At 54.2% G+C, this 19,399-nt stretch overlaps 1 long non-coding RNA gene across 2 annotated transcripts in view; it reads left to right on the top strand.

The window, feature by feature from the left end:
- LOC148477168 (uncharacterized) overlaps positions 1–5,851 on the top strand; it is a 51,681-nt gene extending 45,830 nt beyond the window's left edge. For both annotated transcript variants that reach the window (XR_015872543.1, XR_015872544.1), the window contains exons 2-3: positions 4,856–4,930; positions 5,652–5,851. This is a non-coding gene — a long non-coding RNA (uncharacterized LOC148477168). The remainder of the gene's footprint in view (positions 1–4,855; positions 4,931–5,651) is intronic.
- The last annotated feature ends 13,548 nt before the right edge of the window (positions 5,852–19,399 follow it).

Genomic DNA, 19,399 nt, shown 5'->3' with positions numbered 1-19,399 from the left:
GCTTGTTGTGTTATATAAACAATCTCTATACAATGTAACAAGCGCTGCTATCCGCTGTGCAGGGAGCCCTGTGCTTCGTATGTATTCCTGCTGTACATAGGGGGTGACTGCTGAATATTCCCAATATAACAATAATAATACACAGCTTGTCTGTAAGGTCTGTGACATGGGGACGCTATAATGGTCTATACATGAGCCATTCCAGGGGGGGACACAATGCTCTGCTCCTGGAACCCCCCCCCCCCCACCTTATTTTATAATTGCCATCACCTGTATAGAACTAGTTTAATAATAAAGGTGTTTCACCACAGATTATGGCAATGATACATTAAGGGGGAAGTCCAGGAACAGAGCATTGTGTCCCCCCTAGAATGGGTCATGTTGGGAGATAGCCAGGATCATGTATTGGGTGGCTGGTTACTATGGGCAATCCCCTCAGCACCTCACTGACCAGGAAACCTATATGTACAAAGCTCTTACTAACGTTCTTTGAATCATTATGGTCATTATTTGCCAAATCCTCCTGCACATGCAGTAATAGATCATTAACCTTAATAATATGTTCTATTATTCCTTATATTGGCTACATGGTAACATGGAAAGGTGTCATTCACCGGAAAATCAAATCTGGCAAATCATACAACCCGTGTCTATTCCCCGACTGCCTCTGTAGTCAGTATAAATTCACTGAGCTCCGCAGACCCCAATTTCCATCTCTTTAATGAGATTCTACTCAGATCCACTTAGGACAGTGGTTCTCGAACTCGGTCCTCAGCACCCCACATAGATGGTTTTCCAGGTCACCCAGCAGGTACACAGGTGTTGTCATTACTCATTGACACATTTTAAAAGATCCACAGGTGGAGCTAATGATTTCACTTGTAATTCTGTGAGGAAACCTGGAAAACATGCACCGTTTGGGGACCTGAGGACCGAGTTTGAGAACCTGTGACTTAGGAAGATGTCACGCCAGCGAATCCGTTGATTGTTTACCCCTTGGTCTCTTATATTTAGGTGTTTGAATTGTATTTGTTATCTGACACCCCCAGTAATACACCCGCAGACACCCCCTCTGGTCTCTGTTGCATTATTTCAGCCAATCAGTAAATGAGATGTAACATTTGGTACAACTCATAGCTGGGCCTGTGTGTGCCCCTGCGGTAGCTGCTGCCCCTGGACTGGACCCCCACATTCCTGGCATACGGCTATAAGTGTCCTCTCCAGGAGAGGAGAGAACTGTCCATACTGTTGGGTGTTAAATCAGGTTAATGGGGTGAAATTTGGGGTATAAAATGCTTCTGCATATAGACATATATCCTGTCCATTCTGGTGCTGCGCCCACCTAGCGAGCAGAAGGTCCCCCCATTTCCCACTCCCAGCGCCGGAAATCATTCCCTCATTTACATAAACATTTAAAGTCTAATTAATAAAATAATATGTGGAACTAATTTGTAATAGAAGTTATGGGTAAAAGCACCACCTTGACTTGTTTCAGGGAAGGACCCTGATTGGGAGATCCGGCGTTTCCGCGGCCCAGGGCTGGTGACTGCTCTGGGGTCTGATTTAATCATTATATAGGTCACACCCTGTACAATCGCTGTATTACACGCAGGAAACTGCTAAAATATGCACAAACATGTGAGAGCAGAATTCAGTGCAGTATAGATACGTCATAGGCACCTTCATAAATTGTCTTTTATTGCTGGGTAATAAGAGCAATGAACCGTGACACCTGTAACAAAACTGGTTTCTTAAAGACTCCTGGTACACCGCCAACAGGAGCTGAGTGTGGAGACTGAGGCGGCTTTAACCTCACGTTGCTGGATTACTAAAGGGAACTTGTTCCTAAAATGCTCATTTCTGTTTACAGAGAGAGCCCTATTGCCAACACCTACAGATAGCTGTCCAAATATTTCAGACCCTTGGGCTTGATTCAGCAGCGTACGAGGTAATGATATCGAACGCAGTCGAGCGATTGTTTGCCTTTGCGCATGCGTACTAGTGGCACTGGGCATCGATTTTACTGTGATTACGGACGCACAAAGGAATCCATCGCAGAGTGAGTGACAGGCTGTCAGCGTTTGGGGGCGGTGACGGGGGAGTGGTCAGAAAAACGCAGCCGTGCCTGTCCATTTGAACGCTGTTTCATGGGCGTGCATAAATTAGCCACCGCGTGTGAAGAGACTTGCCGTTTCTGCGGCTGGTCAGACCTGCTGTAAATGCTGCATGACTGCCCGATGTTCAATGATGGTACTGATGTTTACGCAGAAAAGCGAGGTTGGATCGCAACTGCAATAGCGCACATAGATCGGTCGCATACGCAGCTTGAGTACTCACTGCGTGCAACAAGGTTAGCAATTTCTGGGTAAGGTCAGAGCTGCTGTAATTGTGCGTGAGGGGTCGATGTTACTCGATGTTCCCAATGTATACGCAGGACTGCGAGGTATTACGGATGTGAGATAGCTGTAGTGGGCGTCTCTATGCTGGCTGTGCAACAGCTTAGCGATTTGCATTCATTAGCATATTTGTGCAGGAGACCTCCGTGCGTAATCCCAGCTGTGATCGCAATAGAGATCGATGGTAAATCAGATTCTAGTTTAGTTTGTTTGACTCTTTGGGTCTCGTTTAGAGGAGGGACGTAATCCAGGTAAAGGGGGGAATTCCTGTGGACGTACCAAGGTGTGATGTGAATTCAGTTATTTTCTGTGAAATAGCAGAATATGGGGAATGGGAGCAGGATGTGGATGAGGGGCGCAGGTGAGGTGCGGGGAGGGGCCGACGGCCCGGTGGGAGATAGTAGACACGTGCAGTGATGTATAATATTGCTGTAGTGTTCTTAGTGGCTGTAAGTATTTCCTGTTGCTTCCAGTGAAGCACAGTACTGTATGCTGGTATCCAGCCCGGGAGGTTATGAGCGCAGCATTGTGTGATATGTGTGTACTCTGGCAGGATTTATTGTGTAACAGGATTTGGGGAGAGATTGGACGTGGGGAACAAGGAACAGTTCTGAGCCAAGGGTGACAGTACGGCCGCTGAAATAATTCAGGAGAGCACAGATTTTAATTGAATTTGGCCAGTAACCCAGTTTAAGGGCCCGAACTTGTTCACAATATGATCATGAACATTAGCTGATGGGAAGATCTAATACACAATACATTTAATTTAACCCAAATTTCCGCTTTGCTTGCATGTATTTTTCATCTATAAGGCTGGTAGATCTGGGTGTAAGTACATCTGGGTGTCATCCGCGTACAGATAATTATAATATGAGTTTTCCTATAGAACAGATATACATAGAGGAGCTAGGGACCTAGGACCGAGCCTTGTGGTCCCTGAGTGATAGAGGACGCGGAGGGGGGGGGGGGTGGGGGGGTGAGCCAAGCAGACAGTGAGCGATCGGATTGCGGAACAATATACTTTACATGTAGTGGGGTCGGTCAGGAAGGGTTGTAGTTGACATCCCGACCGCCGGATTCCTGACGTTAAGTATTGGGGTTAGGGGTTCGGCACTAGGGGAAGGTTTAGGGGTAGACGGGGGGGGTTAGATTTAGGGTTAGACTGGTTTAATCTGCGGGGAGGTTAGGTTAGGGGTAGGGTACTTAATGGCTGGTGTTGGTATTTTAACCCAGTCGGGATGATGGCGTCGGGATTCTCACACCTGGATCCTGAGCGCCAGCTCCTGTACCCAACCCGTCAGGAGGGCAGAACATGATGCCCTATATACTTTGTGCCTCATTTAAATTTCGATGTAACGAATACATAGGAAAAGAAGCGCACAAGAATGCGGGTACTTACCTATATGTAGAGTGAGACGCAGATAATTTGCAGAGCGTATCTTGCGTGATTTCACATTGCGCATGATCTGGAACTGTACGAGTGATGCAAGGTCTCTTATACCTGGCATAGGGGGCCACATTCCTGAGCGACTTCCCCCTCTCTGAGTCAGGCGCAAAGCGTAGCGCTAGTCATTGGACCAGTCCGCATTGCCGGCCACCTCTCGCATAAAATGACAGATACCAGAGAACAATAGCGAACACCCAGCTGCCAAACATCAATCCCGACCGCCGGCTTCCCGACTGTTTAATCCTGGCAAGGTAGAAATGACAGGCGTCGAAATCCCGATGCCAGTCATTTTACCTACACCGGGAGCCCGACACCGACATGACTGTACTTTGTTTTGTTGACGCCATCTCAGGATACTCAGCTGCCCGGTGATATTTTATTGGTAAATTGTGGCGATCCATTATTTATTTTTGGCTTGATATGTGATAAATCGATAACCTTATCGTCACCTTTTTAAGGGGCTCACCCGCTGGCGTTTAAAATATCCCTGCACGTCAAAGTCAATCGCTTCAATGGTGCACTCAGCCCAGCGTTCTCTAAGCGTGGTGTGAACGCCGGCGAATAACTGGCCTAAGGGTGACATTGGGATATTTCTCCGAGCTCCTGTTCCCTCTGATGAGCATGTTTGATGATTTACTGTGCAAATACTAATCTGGCTGATGTAATCTCAGCCCCGGCAATATAAATCCTGTTCTGTGTTTACACACACCAGATAATGTCCCGTATCAGAGACCGCATGTACTGCGCGCATACAAACATCACGTCTTTCTCATCTTAATAAACAATTTGTATTCATTTGCTGAATTTATCAGATTGGAAAAGAATAAATAAATGAAACCGCGACTCTGCCAATGTTCAGACATCCCTCCAGCTCTCGCAATTTTAGTTGTTTTAATGCCTTAACTCCTGCAACATTTTATTAAACTGTTGGGAATATATATAAATTATTTATTATTATTTATCTATTATTAGCACAAGTCACCAGCTGCTTTTTTTGTTCCTTCCTGTACAGAACTGTAAAAATGGCTGTGAGAACGGAGCTGCCTGCTGCGACGGCGTTGCCGATACCGTGCCCGGCGCCTTCAAGGTGAGTTGTGTCTGTCGTCTGAATTGCTGGAGCGTATGGTGGAGGCTGCATGGGCTCTATACTGAGTGTTGCACAAAGACACTGGGCCTGATTCAGAGCCGCTCGTTCGTTCTGACCGATGTTCGCACAACTGCACATGCGTACGGATTTTAATACGCATGCTCGAACCAGTCAGTGGGGCTGAAAATCGTGTGCTCGCTAAATAGCGAATGCCTGCTATTTTGAGTGACAGGAGGAGGCGTTTGTGGGTGGTAACAGGGGAAGGTGCTTGAAAACAGGGAGTGGAGATCCGAACGCAGGCGTGCCAAACGGGCGTTTTAAGGGTGTGCATAATTAATAAAGCAGCGTCATCGACCACGTCACTTGTTTTATAGTCAGAACTGCTCGCATGATTGCGGTAGGAAAAACCAACCACAAGAATAGCGAGCAGTTCATACGCCGTCCGATGTACTCGATTAATCTAATAAATAGCGGACATGACGTAGGATGCGAGCGGCCAGGGGGTGTTTTTTTCAAAATTACGTTCGCATGTTTTGTTCGCTCGTTCAGACATAGAGGCGTGAACAGACCGCAAAGAGCGAACGGTTAAGTTAAATAGCCAGCCCCTTTTTCTGGACGAGCGAGCGCAAATAGCGTCCGGCTCTGAATCAGGCCCACAGATCTAAAGTCTTTAAATCAAACACCTGATTCTCTCTTTTTAATTTTCATGCGCTGGACATAGAGTAATCACTGAGAGGAGCGAAACGTTACAGGGATTGCTGGGACGTGTTGTTCTACAACAGTTGGAGAGCCGCCAATTGCAGCAGTCTGAATAAGACATTAGTTTATAGTAATTTGGGACGGGTTCGGTATGATTTACATTGCGGTCGGCGGTTCAAATCCAGACAGCGGCTGCCCGGCAGGGGTGAAAATCCTGATCGTCCAAGGTAAGAATTTCCTAACCCTATTCTACCCCCTAACCCTCCCTTTGGGGTGCCTAACCCTAACCTCCCCCCCAAGTGCCTAAACCTAACCCCACCCCCAACTTCCTCGCCGCCTAAACCTAAGTCCCCCGAGGGACCTAACCCCCCCCTATGACTGTCCGTGCCCGGGTCTCAGGCTCCCGGCGTAGGTAAAATGACAGGCATCCGGATTTCGACGCCTGTCATTTAACCCTTGCCGGGATTAGGCGGTCGGGAAGCCGGCAGTCGGGATTCCGTCCCGTTTGGGACACTGCTGGATGTGGCTGCATCTTTTGGCTTCCATAATACATAACAATAATGTAATGGGAAGTGATGACCCTTATAGTGGAGGCAGTTATACGCCCAGGTCTTGGTAAAGGAATAGATATGTTTCCGGCAGTTAGATCAGGCTCCAGGATGAGGTCAGGGGTCTGGTATAAAGCAATGGTATAAACACGACCTGCTGTATCCTATCTGGCGCAGAGAACGGGGAGCCATAAAAGCCATTGGGGCGTGTGTAATAAACAGAAGAAGTCGTCTAGCATAATCTTGACCTTGAACTGACTCCTGATCGCTGACGCTGCTCTTTACCCCTCAGCGCTGGCTCCTCAGCCTGAAATAGACACGAAGGCCGTCCGCGCTGTAATTACTACGTAACGCAGCGTTACGCTATATTTTATGGGTGTTTACACTTCACATAGTAACGTTTCCAGTTACTGAGAGTCTCCATTGCATATGGACTAAGCACAAGAGATCGCATAGACGGAAGCGTTAGATGTAATTCATGTTTAGTGAGCACAGAAAGCTGATATGAGGCCGCCGAGAGAGTGACAGGGGAACAAAGGCCAGTCCCGTTCTCAGCGGAGGAGGACGAATCATGCACAAAAAGGCTTCAGGATAGAATCACTCAGAGGAATGAAGACAACGTGATCTAACTGGTTACACCGAAGGGGGGTCAGAGATATCACACGGAGAGATATCAGATGGAGCTGCCAGTAATTAATGGGGACAAAGCCCCAAGGTAAATGTGAGAGGAGGAATGAAAATGGGGATAGTTTTGCTTTTAAGGCATGCTGGGATGTGTAGTTCCTCAGCAGCTGGAGAGCCACAGGTTACGTACCCCGGGTGTAGCAGACATGTCGGTATTTCTGTGCAGCAGTTATGGTAGGAGGAGGCAGAAAGGGGCCTTGGTTATGTAGCAATTAATCAGCCAATCACTGGTCAACGTGGAAGGAGAGAAGTTGTTGGTAACTACAGACCGGTGACTGTGACATCGATGGTGGGAAACTAATCGATTCGCCGCTGAAAGAAAGATTTGACATATTCCCCAATTCTATCCGCTCACAAGGTCCCAGTCAGCCGGGATATACTGGTGGGGGCAGTGGTGTAACTAGGGTCTTTGGCACCAAGGGCAAGATGAAAAATGGCGCCACAACTGTGTGCGTGCCAAAAAGTGGGCGTGGCCACAAGGGGCATGGCCACTGAGAAATGGGGTAGTGTCAACATGACACACCACCGTTTCTCGTCACTGGGAACATTCCTTTCCATTCCATATGCACTTTAATACCCCTACTAGTAGTGCCCCTTATGCAATGCCCCCTGTAGTAGTGCCCCTTATGCAATGCCCCCTGTAGTAGTGGCCCTTATGCACTGCCCCCTGTAGTAGTGCCCCTTATGCACTGTCCCCTGTAGTAGTGCCCCTTATGCACTGTCCCCTGTAGTAGTGCCCCTTATGCACTGTCCCCTGTAGTAGTGCCCCTTATGCACTGTCCCCTGTAGTAGTGCCCCTTATGCACTGTCCCCTGTAGTAGTGCCCCTTATGCACTGTCCCCTGTAGTAGTGCCCCTTATGCACTGTCCCCTGTAGTAGTGCCCCTTATGCACTGCCCCCTGTAATAGTGCCCCTTATGCACTGCCCCCTGTAGTAGTAGCCCTTATGCACTGTCCCCTGTAGTAGTAGCCCTTATGCACTGCCCCCTGTAGTAGTGCCCCTTATGCACTGCCCCCTGTAGTAGTGCCCCTTATGCACTGCCCCCTGTAGTAGTGGCCCTTATGCAATGCCCCCTGTAGTAGTGCCCCTTATGCACTGTCCCCTGTAGTAGTGCCCCTTATGCACTGTCCCCTGTAGTAGTGGCCCTTATGCACTGTCCCCTGTAGTAGTGCCCCTTATGCACTGTCCCCTGTAGTAGTGGCCCTTATGCACTGTCCCCTGTAATAGTGGCCCTTATGCACTGTCCCCTGTAATAGTGGCCCTTATGCACTGTCCCCTGTAATAGTGCCCCTTATGCACTGTCCCCTGTAATAGTGCCCCTTATGCACTGTCCCCTGTAATAGTGCCCCTTATGCACTGTCCCCTGTAATAGTGCCCCTTATGCACTGCCCCCTGTAATAGTGCCCCTTATGCACTGCCCCCTGTAATAGTGCCCCTTATGCACTGCCCCCTGTAGTAGTGCCCCTTATGCACTGCCCCCTGTAATAGTGCCCCTTATGCACTGCCCCCTGTAATAGTGCCCCTTATGCACTGCCCCCTGTAATAGTGCCCCTTATGCACTGCCCCCTGTAATAGTGCCCCCTGTAGTAGTGGCCCCTTATGCACTGCCCCCTGTAGTAGTGGCCCCTTATGCACTGCCCCCTGTAGTAGTGGCCCCTTATGCACTGCCCCCTGTAATAGTGCCCCTTATGCACTGCCCCCTGTAATCGTGCCCCTTATGCACTGCCCCCTGTAGTAGTGCCCCTTATGCAGTGTCCCCTGTAGTAGTGCCCCTTATGCACTGCCCCCTGTAGTAGTGCCCCTTATGCACTGCCCCCTGTAGTAGTGCCCCTTATGCACTGCCCCCTGTAGTAGTGCCCCTTATGCACTGCCCCCTGTAGTAGTGCCCCTTATGCACTGCCCCCTGTAGTAGTGCCCCTTATGCACTGCCCCCTGTAGTAGTGCCCCTTATGCACTGCCCCCTGTAGTAGTGCCCCTTATGCACTGCCCCCTGTAGTAGTGGCCCTTATGCACTGCCCCCTGTAGTAGTGGCCCTTATGCACTGCCCCCTGTAGTAGTGGCCCTTATGCACTGCCCCCTGTAGTAGTGGCCCTTATGCACTGCCCCCTGTAGTAGTGGCCCTTATGCACTGCCCCCTGTAGTAGTGGCCCTTATGCACTGCCCCCTGTAGTAGTGGCCCTTATGCACTGCCCCCTGTAGTAGTGGCCCTTATGCACTGCCCCCTGTAGTAGTGGCCCTTATGCACTGCCCCCTGTAGTAGTGGCCCTTATGCACTGCCCCCTGTAGTAGTGGCCCTTATGCACTGCCCCCTGTAGTAGTGGCCCTTATGCACTGCCCCCTGTAGTAGTGGCCCTTATGCACTGCCCCCTGTAGTAGTGGCCCTTATGCACTGCCCCCTGTAGTAGTGGCCCTTATGCACTGCCCCCTGTAGTAGTGGCCCTTATGCACTGCCCCCTGTAGTAGTGGCCCTTATGCACTGCCCCCTGTAGTAGTGGCCCTTATGCACTGCCCCCTGTAGTAGTGGCCCTTATGCACTGCCCCCTGTAGTAGTGGCCCTTATGCACTGCCCCCTGTAGTAGTGGCCCTTATGCACTGCCCCCTGTAGTAGTGGCCCTTATGCACTGCCCCCTGTAGTAGTGGCCCTTATGCACTGCCCCCTGTAGTAGTGGCCCTTATGCACTGCCCCCTGTAGTAGTGGCCCTTATGCACTGCCCCCTGTAGTAGTGGCCCTTATACGTAAAACACAGAAAACTATACTTACCAGAATTCCAGCACCTGCGCCTGCAGCTCCTCCCGTCCCACTCGGCACTACGGGAGCCGGAAGGCGGAGCTCATGAGTGGGCTCCAGCCCAGAGCTGGCTCTGACTCTTATTGGCTGCTAAAACAAACACATCGCCGCCGGATAGTACACTTACTGTCAATGCCCGGGGGCGGTGTGTCTGACTTAAGTGTGTAGTGCCGCGGACCGCACTGACCTGGACAGCGCTTGGTAATGGGATGGGCTGTATCTCCCCTGTACAGGTAATGGGATGGGCTGTATCTCCCCTGTACAGGTAATGGGATGGGCTGTATCTCCCCTGTACAGGTAATGGGATGGGCTGTATCTCCCCTGTACAGGCAATGGGATGGGCTGTATCTCCCCTGTACAGGCAATGGGATGGGCTGTCTCTCCCCTGTGCAGGTAATGGGATGGGCTGTATCTCCCCTGTACAGGCAATGGGATGGGCTGTCTCTCCCCTGTGCAGGTAATGGGATGGGCTGTCTCTCCCCTGTGCAGGTAATGGGATGGGCTGTATCTCCCCTGTGCAGGCAATGGGATGGGCTGTATCTCCCCTGTGCAGGTAATGGGATGGGCTGTATCTCCCCTGTGCAGGTAATGGGATGGGCTGTATCTCCCCTGTGCAGGTAATGGGATGGGCTGTATCTCCCCTGTGCAGGTAATGGGATGGGCTGTATCTCCCCTGTGCAGGTAATGGGATGGGCTGTATCTCCCCTGTGCAGGTAATGGGATGGGCTGTATCTCCCCTGTGCAGGTAATGGGATGGGCTGTATCTCCCCTGTGCAGGTAATGGGATGGGCTGTATCTCCCTTGTGCAGGTAATGGGATGGGCTGTATCTCCCCTGTGCAGGTAATGGGATGGGCTGTATCTCCCCTGTGCAGGTAATGGGATGGGCTGTATCTCCCCTGTGCAGGTAATGGGATGGGCTGTATCTCCCCTGTGCAGGTAATGGGATGGGCTGTATCTCCCTTGTGCAGGTAATGGGATGGGCTGTATCTCCCCTGTGCAGGTAATGGGATGGGCTGTATCTCCCCTGTGCAGGTAATGGGATGGGCTGTATCTCCCCTGTGCAGGTAATGGGATGGGCTGTATCGCCCCTGTGCAGGTAATGGGATGGGCTGTATCTCCCCTGTGCAGGTAATGGGATGGGCTGTATCTCCCTTGTGCAGGTAATGGGATGGGCTGTATCTCCCCTGTGCAGGTAATGGGATGGGCTGTATCTCCCCTGTACAGGTAATGGGATGGGCTGTATCTCCCCTGTGCAGGTAATGGGATGGGCTGTATCTCCCCTGTGCAGGTAATGGGATGGGCTGTATCTCCCCTGTGCAGGTAATGGGATGGGCTGTATCTCCCCTGTGCAGGCAATGGGATGGGCTGTATCTCCCCTGTGCAGGCAATGGGATGGGCTGTATCTCCCCTGTGCAGGCAATGGGATGGGCTGTCTCTCCCCTGTGCAGGTAATGGGATGGGCTGTATCTCCCCTGTGCAGGTAATGGGATGGGCTGTATCTTCCCTGTGCAGGTAATGGGATGGGCTGTATCGCCCCTGTACAGGTAATGGGATGGGCTGTATCTCTCCTGTTCACGGAAATGGGATGGGCTGTCTCTCCCCTGTGCAGGTAATGGGATGGGCTGTCTCTCCCCTGTGCAGGTAATGGGATGGGCTGTATCTACCCTGTACAGGTAATGGGATGGGCTGTATCTCCCCTGTACAGGTAATGGGATGGGCTGTATCTCCCCTGTACAGGTAATGGGATGGGCTGTATCGCCCCTGTGCAGGTAATGGGATGGGCTGTATCTCCCTTGTGCAGGTAATGGGATGGGCTGTATCTCCCCTGTGCAGGTAATGGGATGGGCTGTATCTCCCCTGTGCAGGTAATGGGATGGGCTGTATCGCCCCTGTGCAGGTAATGGGATGGGCTGTATCGCCCCTGTGCAGGTAATGGGATGGGCTGTCTCGCCCCTGTGCAGGTAATGGGATGGGCTGTCTCGCCCCTGTGCAGGTAATGGGATGGGCTGTCTCGCCCCTGTGCAGGTAATGGGATGGGCTGTCTCGCCCCTGTGCAGGTAATGGGATGGGCTGTATCTCCCCTGTGCAGGTAATGGGATGGGCTGTCTCGCCCCTGTGCAGGTAATGGGATGGGCTGTCTCGCCCCTGTGCAGGTAATGGGATGGGCTGTCTCGCCCCTGTGCAGGTAATGGGATGGGCTGTCTCGCCCCTGTGCAGGTAATGGGATGGGCTGTCTCGCCCCTGTGCAGGTAATGGGATGGGCTGTCTCGCCCCTGTGCAGGTAATGGGATGGGCTGTCTCGCCCCTGTGCAGGTAATGGGATGGGCTGTCTCGCCCCTGTGCAGGTAATGGGATGGGCTGTCTCGCCCCTGTGCAGGTAATGGGATGGGCTGTCTCGCCCCTGTGCAGGTAATGGGATGGGCTGTCTCGCCCCTGTGCAGGTAATGGGATGGGCTGTCTCGCCCCTGTGCAGGTAATGGGATGGGCTGTCTCGCCCCTGTGCAGGTAATGGGATGGGCTGTCTCGCCCCTGTGCAGGTAATGGGATGGGCTGTCTCGCCCCTGTGCAGGTAATGGGATGGGCTGTCTCGCCCCTGTGCAGGTAATGGGATGGGCTGTCTCGCCCCTGTGCAGGTAATGGGATGGGCTGTATCTCCCCTGTACAGGTAATGGGATGGGCTGTCTCTCCCCTGTGCAGGTAATGGGATGGGCTGTCTCGCCCCTGTGCAGGTAATGGGATGGGCTGTCTCGCCCCTGTGCAGGTAATGGGATGGGCTGTCTCGCCCCTGTGCAGGTAATGGGATGGGCTGTCTCGCCCCTGTGCAGGTAATGGGATGGGCTGTCTCGCCCCTGTGCAGGTAATGGGATGGGCTGTCTCGCCCCTGTGCAGGTAATGGATGGGCTGTATCTCCCCTGTGCAGGTAATGGGATGGGCTGTATCTCCCCTGTGCAGGTAATGGGATGGGCTGTCTCGCCCCTGTGCAGGTAATGGGATGGGCTGTATCTCCCCTGTGCAGGTAATGGGATGGGCTGTATCTCCCCTGTGCAGGTAATGGGATGGGCTGTATCTCCCCTGTGCAGGTAATGGGATGGGCTGTATCTCCCCTGTGCAGGTAATGGGATGGGCTGTCTCGCCCCTGTGCAGGTAATGGGATGGGCTGTATCTCCCCTGTGCAGGTAATGGGATGGGCTGTATCTCCCCTGTGCAGGTAATGGGATGGGCTGTCTCGCCCCTGTGCAGGCAATGGGATGGGCTGTATCGCCCCTGTGCAGGCAATGGGATGGGCTGTATCTCCCCTGTGCAGGTAATGGGATGGGCTGTATCTCCCCTGTGCAGGTAATGGGATGGGCTGTCTCGCCCCTGTGCAGGTAATGGGATGGGCTGTATCTCCCCTGTGCAGGTAATGGGATGGGCTGTATCTCCCCTGTGCAGGTAATGGGATGGGCTGTATCTCCCCTGTGCAGGTAATGGGATGGGCTGTCTCGCCCCTGTGCAGGTAATGGGATGGGCTGTATCTCCCCTGTGCAGGTAATGGGATGGGCTGTATCTCCCCTGTGCAGGTAATGGGATGGGCTGTATCTCCCCTGTGCAGGTAATGGGATGGGCTGTATCTCCCCTGTGCAGGCAATGGGATGGGCTGTATCGCCCCTGTGCAGGTAATGGGATGGGCTGTATCTCCCCTGTGCAGGTAATGGGATGGGCTGTATCTCCCCTGTGCAGGTAATGGGATGGGCTGTCTCGCCCCTGTGCAGGTAATGGGATGGGCTGTATCTCCCCTGTGCAGGTAATGGGATGGGCTGTCTCGCCCTGTGCAGGTAATGGGATGGGCTGTATCTCCCCTGTGCAGGTAATGGGATGGGCTGTATCTTCCCTTGTGCAGGTTATGGGATGGGCTGTCTCGCCCCTGTGCAGGTAATGGGATGGGCTGTCTCGCCCCTGTGCAGGTAATGGGATGGGCTGTCTCGCCCCTGTGCAGGTAATGGGATGGGCTGTATCTCCCCTGTGCAGGTAATGGGATGGGCTGTATCTCCCCTGTGCAGGTAATGGGATGGGCTGTCTCGCCCCTGTGCAGGTAATGGGATGGGCTGTATCTCCCCTGTGCAGGTAATGGGATGGGCTGTATCTCCCCTGTGCAGGTAATGGGATGGGCTGTATCTCCCCTGTGCAGGTAATGGGATGGGCTGTCTCACCCCTGTGCAGGTAATGGGATGGGCTGTATCTCCCCTGTGCAGGTAATGGGATGGGCTGTATCTCCCCTGTGCAGGTAATGGGATGGGCTGTATCTCCCCTGTGCAGGCAATGGGATGGGCTGTCTCGCCCCTGTGCAGGCAATGGGATGGGCTGTCTCTCCCCTGTGCAGGTAATGGGATGGGCTGTCTCTCCCCTGTGCAGGTAATGGGATGGGCTGTATCTCCCCTGTGCAGGTAATGGGATGGGCTGTATCTCCCCTGTGCAGGTAATGGGATGGGCTGTATCTCCCCTGTGCAGGTAATGGGATGGGCTGTATCTCCCCTGTGCAGGTAATGGGATGGGCTGTCTCGCCCCTGTGCAGGTAATGGGATGGGCTGTCTCGCCCCTGTGCAGGTAATGGGATGGGCTGTATCTCCCCTGTGCAGGTAATGGGATGGGCTGTATCTCCCCTGTGCAGGTAATGGGATGGGCTGTCTCTCCCCTGTGCAGGTAATGGGATGGGCTGTCTCTCCCCTATGCAGGTAATGGGATGGGCTGTATCTCCCCTGTGCAGGTAATGGGATGGGCTGTATCTCCCCTGTGCAGGTAATGGGATGGGCTGTATCTCCCCTGTGCAGGTAATGGGATGGGCTGTATCTCCCCTGTGCAGGTAATGGGATGGGCTGTATCTCCCCTGTGCAGGTAATGGGATGGGCTGTATCTCCCCTGTGCAGGTAATGGGATGGGCTGTATCTCCCCTGTGCAGGTAATGGGATGGGCTGTCTCTCCCTTGTGCAGGTAATGGGATGGGCTGTCTCGCCCCTGTGCAGGTAATGGGATGGGCTGTATCTCCCCTGTGCAGGTAATGGGATGGGCTGTATCTCCCCTGTGCAGGTAATGGGATGGGCTGTATCTCCCCTGTGCAGGTAATGGGATGGGCTGTATCTCCCCTGTGCAGGTAATGGGATGGGCTGTATCTCCCCTGTGCAGGTAATGGGATGGGCTGTATCTCCCCTGTGCAGGTAATGGGATGGGCTGTCTCGCCCCTGTGCAGGTAATGGGATGGGCTGTCTCGCCCCTGTGCAGGTAATGGGATGGGCTGTCTCGCCCCTGTGCAGGTAATGGGATGGGCTGTCTCGCCCCTGTGCAGGTAATGGGATGGGCTGTCTCGCCCCTGTGCAGGTAATGGGATGGGCTGTCTCGCCCCTGTGCAGGTAATGGGATGGGCTGTCTCGCCCCTGTGCAGGTAATGGGATGGGCTGTCTCGCCCCTGTGCAGGTAATGGGATGGGCTGTCTCGCCCCTGTGCAGGTAATGGGATGGGCTGTCTCGCCCCTGTGCAGGTAATGGGATGGGCTGTCTCGCCCCTGTGCAGGTAATGGGATGGGCTGTCTCGCCCCTGTGCAGGTAATGGGATGGGCTGTCTCGCCCCTGTGCAGGTAATGGGATGGGCTGTCTCGCCCCTGTGCAGGTAATGGGATGGGCTGTCTCGCCCCTGTGCAGGTAATGGGATGGGCTGTCTCGCCCCTGTGCAGGTAATGGGATGGGCTGTCTCGCCCCTGTGCAGGTAATGGGATGGGCTGTATCTCCCCTGTGCAGGTAATGGGATGGGCTGTCTCGCCCCTGTGCAGGTAATGGGATGGGCTGTATCTCCCCTGTGCAGGTAATGGGATGGGCTGTATCTCCCCTGTGCAGGTAATGGGATGGGCTGTCTCGCCCCTGTGCAGGTAATGGGATGGGCTGTCTCGCCCCTGTGCAGGTAATGGGATGGGCTGTCTCGCCCCTGTGCAGGTAATGGGATGGGCTGTATCTCCCCTGTGCAGGTAATGGGATGGGCTGTATCTCCCCTGTGCAGGTAATGGGATGGGCTGTATCTCCCCTGTGCAGGTAATGGGATGGGCTGTATCTCCCCTGTGCAGGTAATGGGATGGGCTGTATCTCCCCTGTGCAGGTAATGGGATGGGCTGTCTCGCCCCTGTGCAGGTAATGGGATGGGCTGTCTCTCCCCTGTGCAGGTAATGGGATGGGCTGTCTCGCCCCTGTACAGGTAATGGGATGGGCTGTCTCGCCCCTGTGCAGGTAATGGGATGGGCTGTCTCGCCCCTGTGCAGGTAATGGGATGGGCTGTCTCGCCCCTGTGCAGGTAATGGGATGGGCTGTCTCGCCCCTGTGCAGGTAATGGGATGGGCTGTCTCGCCCCTGTGCAGGTAATGGGATGGGCTGTCTCGCCCCTGTGCAGGTAATGGGATGGGCTGTATCTCCCCTGTGCAGGTAATGGGATGGGCTGTCTCGCCCCTGTGCAGGTAATGGGATGGGCTGTATCTCCCCTGTGCAGGTAATGGGATGGGCTGTCTCGCCCCTGTGCAGGTAATGGGATGGGCTGTCTCGCCCCTGTGCAGGTAATGGGATGGGCTGTATCTCCCCTGTGCAGGTAATGGGATGGGCTGTATCTCCCCTGTGCAGGTAATGGGATGGGCTGTATCTCCCCTGTGCAGGTAATGGGATGGGCTGTCTCGCCCCTGTGCAGGTAATGGGATGGGCTGTCTCGCCCCTGTGCAGGTAATGGGATGGGCTGTATCTCCCCTGTGCAGGTAATGGGATGGGCTGTATCTCCCCTGTGCAGGTAATGGGATGGGCTGTATCTCCCCTGTGCAGGTAATGGGATGGGCTGTATCTCCCCTGTGCAGGTAATGGGATGGGCTGTATCTCCCCTGTGCAGGTAATGGGATGGGCTGTATCTCCCCTGTGCAGGTAATGGGATGGGCTGTCTCTCCCCTGTGCAGGTAATGGGATGGGCTGTATCTCCCCTGTGCAGGCAATGGGATGGGCTGTCTCGCCCCTGTGCAGGCAATGGGATGGGCTGTCTCGCCCCTGTGCAGGCAATGGGATGGGCTGTATCTCCCCTGTGCAGGTAATGGGATGGGCTGTATCTCCCCTGTGCAGGTAATGGGATGGGCTGTATCTCCCCTGTGCAGGTAATGGGATGGGCTGTATCTCCCCTGTGCAGGTAATGGGATGGGCTGTATCTCCCCTGTGCAGGCAATGGGATGGGCTGTATCTCCCCTGTGCAGGCAATGGGATGGGCTGTCTCGCCCCTGTGCAGGTAATGGGATGGGCTGTATCTCCCCTGTGCAGGTAATGGGATGGGCTGTATCTCCCCTGTGCAGGTAATGGGATGGGCTGTCTCGCCCCTGTGCAGGTAATGGGATGGGCTGTCTCGCCCCTGTGCAGGTAATGGGATGGGCTGTATCTCCCCTGTGCAGGTAATGGGATGGGCTGTCTCGCCCCTGTGCAGGTAATGGGATGGGCTGTCTCGCCCCTGTGCAGGTAATGGGATGGGCTGTCTCGCCCTGTGCAGGTAATGGGATGGGCTGTCTCGCCCCTGTGCAGGTAATGGGATGGGCTGTCTCGCCCCTGTGCAGGTAATGGGATGGGCTGTCTCGCCCCTGTGCAGGTAATGGGATGGGCTGTCTCGCCCCTGTGCAGGTAATGGGATGGGCTGTCTCGCCCCTGTGCAGGTAATGGGATGGGCTGTCTCGCCCCTGTGCAGGTAATGGGATGGGCTGTCTCGCCCCTGTGCAGGTAATGGGATGGGCTGTCTCGCCCCTGTGCAGGTAATGGGATGGGCTGTCTCGCCCCTGTGCAGGTAATGGGATGGGCTGTCTCGCCCCTGTGCAGGTAATGGGATGGGCTGTCTCGCCCCTGTGCAGGTAATGGGATGGGCTGTCTCGCCCCTGTGCAGGTAATGGGATGGGCTGTCTCGCCCCTGTGCAGGTAATGGGATGGGCTGTCTCGCCCCTGTGCAGGTAATGGGATGGGCTGTCTCGCCCCTGTGCAGGTAATGGGATGGGCTGTCTCGCCCCTGTGCAGGTAATGGGATGGGCTGTCTCGCCCCTGTGCAGGTAATGGGATGGGCTGTATCTCCCCTGTGCAGGTAATGGGATGGGCTGTCTCGCCCCTGTGCAGGTAATGGGATGGGCTGTCTCGCCCCTGTGCAGGTAATGGGATGGGCTGTATCTCCCCTGTGCAGGTAATGGGATGGGCTGTATCTCCCCTGTGCAGGTAATGGGATGGGCTGTATCTCCCCTGTGCAGGTAATGGGATGGGCTGTCTCACCCTGTGCAGGTAATGGGATGGGCTGTATCTCCCCTGTGCAGGTAATGGGATGGGCTGTATCTCCCCTGTGCAGGTAATGGGATGGGCTGTATCTCCCCTGTGCAGGTAATGGGATGGGCTGTATCTCCCCTGTGCAGGTAATGGGATGGGCTGTATCTCCCCTGTGCAGGTAATGGGATGGGCTGTATCTCCCCTGTGCAGGTAATGGGATGGGCTGTATCTCCCCTGTGCAGGTAATGGGATGGGCTGTATCTCCCCTGTGCAGGTAATGGGATGGGCTGTCTCCCCTGTGCAGGTAATGGGATGGGCTGTCTCGCCCCTGTGCAGGTAATGGGATGGGCTGTATCTCCCTGTGCAGGTAATGGGATGGGCTGTCTCGCCCCTGTGCAGGTAATGGGATGGGCTGTCTCGCCCCTGTGCAGGTAATGGGATGGGCTGTATCTCCCCTGTGCAGGTAATGGGATGGGCTGTCTCTCCCCTGTGCAGGTAATGGGATGGGCTGTCTCTCCCCTGTGCAGGTAATGGGATGGGCTGTCTCTCCCTGTGCAGGTAATGGGATGGGCTGTCTCTCCCCTGTGCAGGTAATGGGATGGGCTGTCTCTCCCCTGTGCAGGTAATGGGATGGGCTGTCTCTCCCCTGTGCAGGTAATGGGATGGGCTGTATCTCCCTGTGCAGGTAATGGGATGGGCTGTATCTCCCCTGTGCAGGTAATGGGATGGGCTGTATCTCCCCTGTGCAGGTAATGGGATGGGCTGTATCTCCCCTGTGCAGGTAATGGGATGGGCTGTATCTCCCCTGTGCAGGTAATGGGATGGGCTGTATCTCCCCTGTGCAGGTAATGGGATGGGCTGTATCTCCCCTGTGCAGGTAATGGGATGGGCTGTATCTCCCCTGTGCAGGTAATGGGATGGGCTGTATCTCCCCTGTGCAGGTAATGGGATGGGCTGTATCTCCCCTGTGCAGGTAATGGGATGGGCTGTATCTCCCCTGTGCAGGTAATGGGATGGGCTGTATCTCCCCTGTGCAGGTAATGGGATGGGCTGTATCTCCCCTGTGCAGGTAATGGGATGGGCTGTATCTCCCCTGTGCAGGTAATGGGATGGGCTGTATCTCCCCTGTGCAGGTAATGGGATGGGCTGTATCTCCCCTGTGCAGGTAATGGGATGGGCTGTATCTCCCCTGTGCAGGTAATGGGATGGGCTGTATCTCCCCTGTGCAGGTAATGGGATGGGCTGTATCTCCCTGTGCAGGTAATGGGATGGGCTGTATCTCCCCTGTGCAGGTAATGGGATGGGCTGTATCTCCCCTGTGCAGGTAATGGGATGGGCTGTATCTCCCCTGTGCAGGTAATGGGATGGGCTGTATCTCCCCTGTGCAGGTAATGGGATGGGCTGTCTCGCCCCTGTGCAGGTAATGGGATGGGCTGTATCTCCCCTGTGCAGGTAATGGGATGGGCTGTATCT

The sequence above is a fragment of the Taudactylus pleione genome, unplaced genomic scaffold (assembly GCF_031769625.1).
Source record: "Taudactylus pleione unplaced genomic scaffold, aTauple2 ptg000738l, whole genome shotgun sequence".
Lineage (NCBI taxonomy): Eukaryota > Metazoa > Chordata > Amphibia > Anura > Myobatrachidae > Taudactylus > Taudactylus pleione.
The sequence above is the reverse complement of the archived record's forward strand: the minus strand, read 5'-3'. Positions and strand labels throughout refer to the sequence as shown.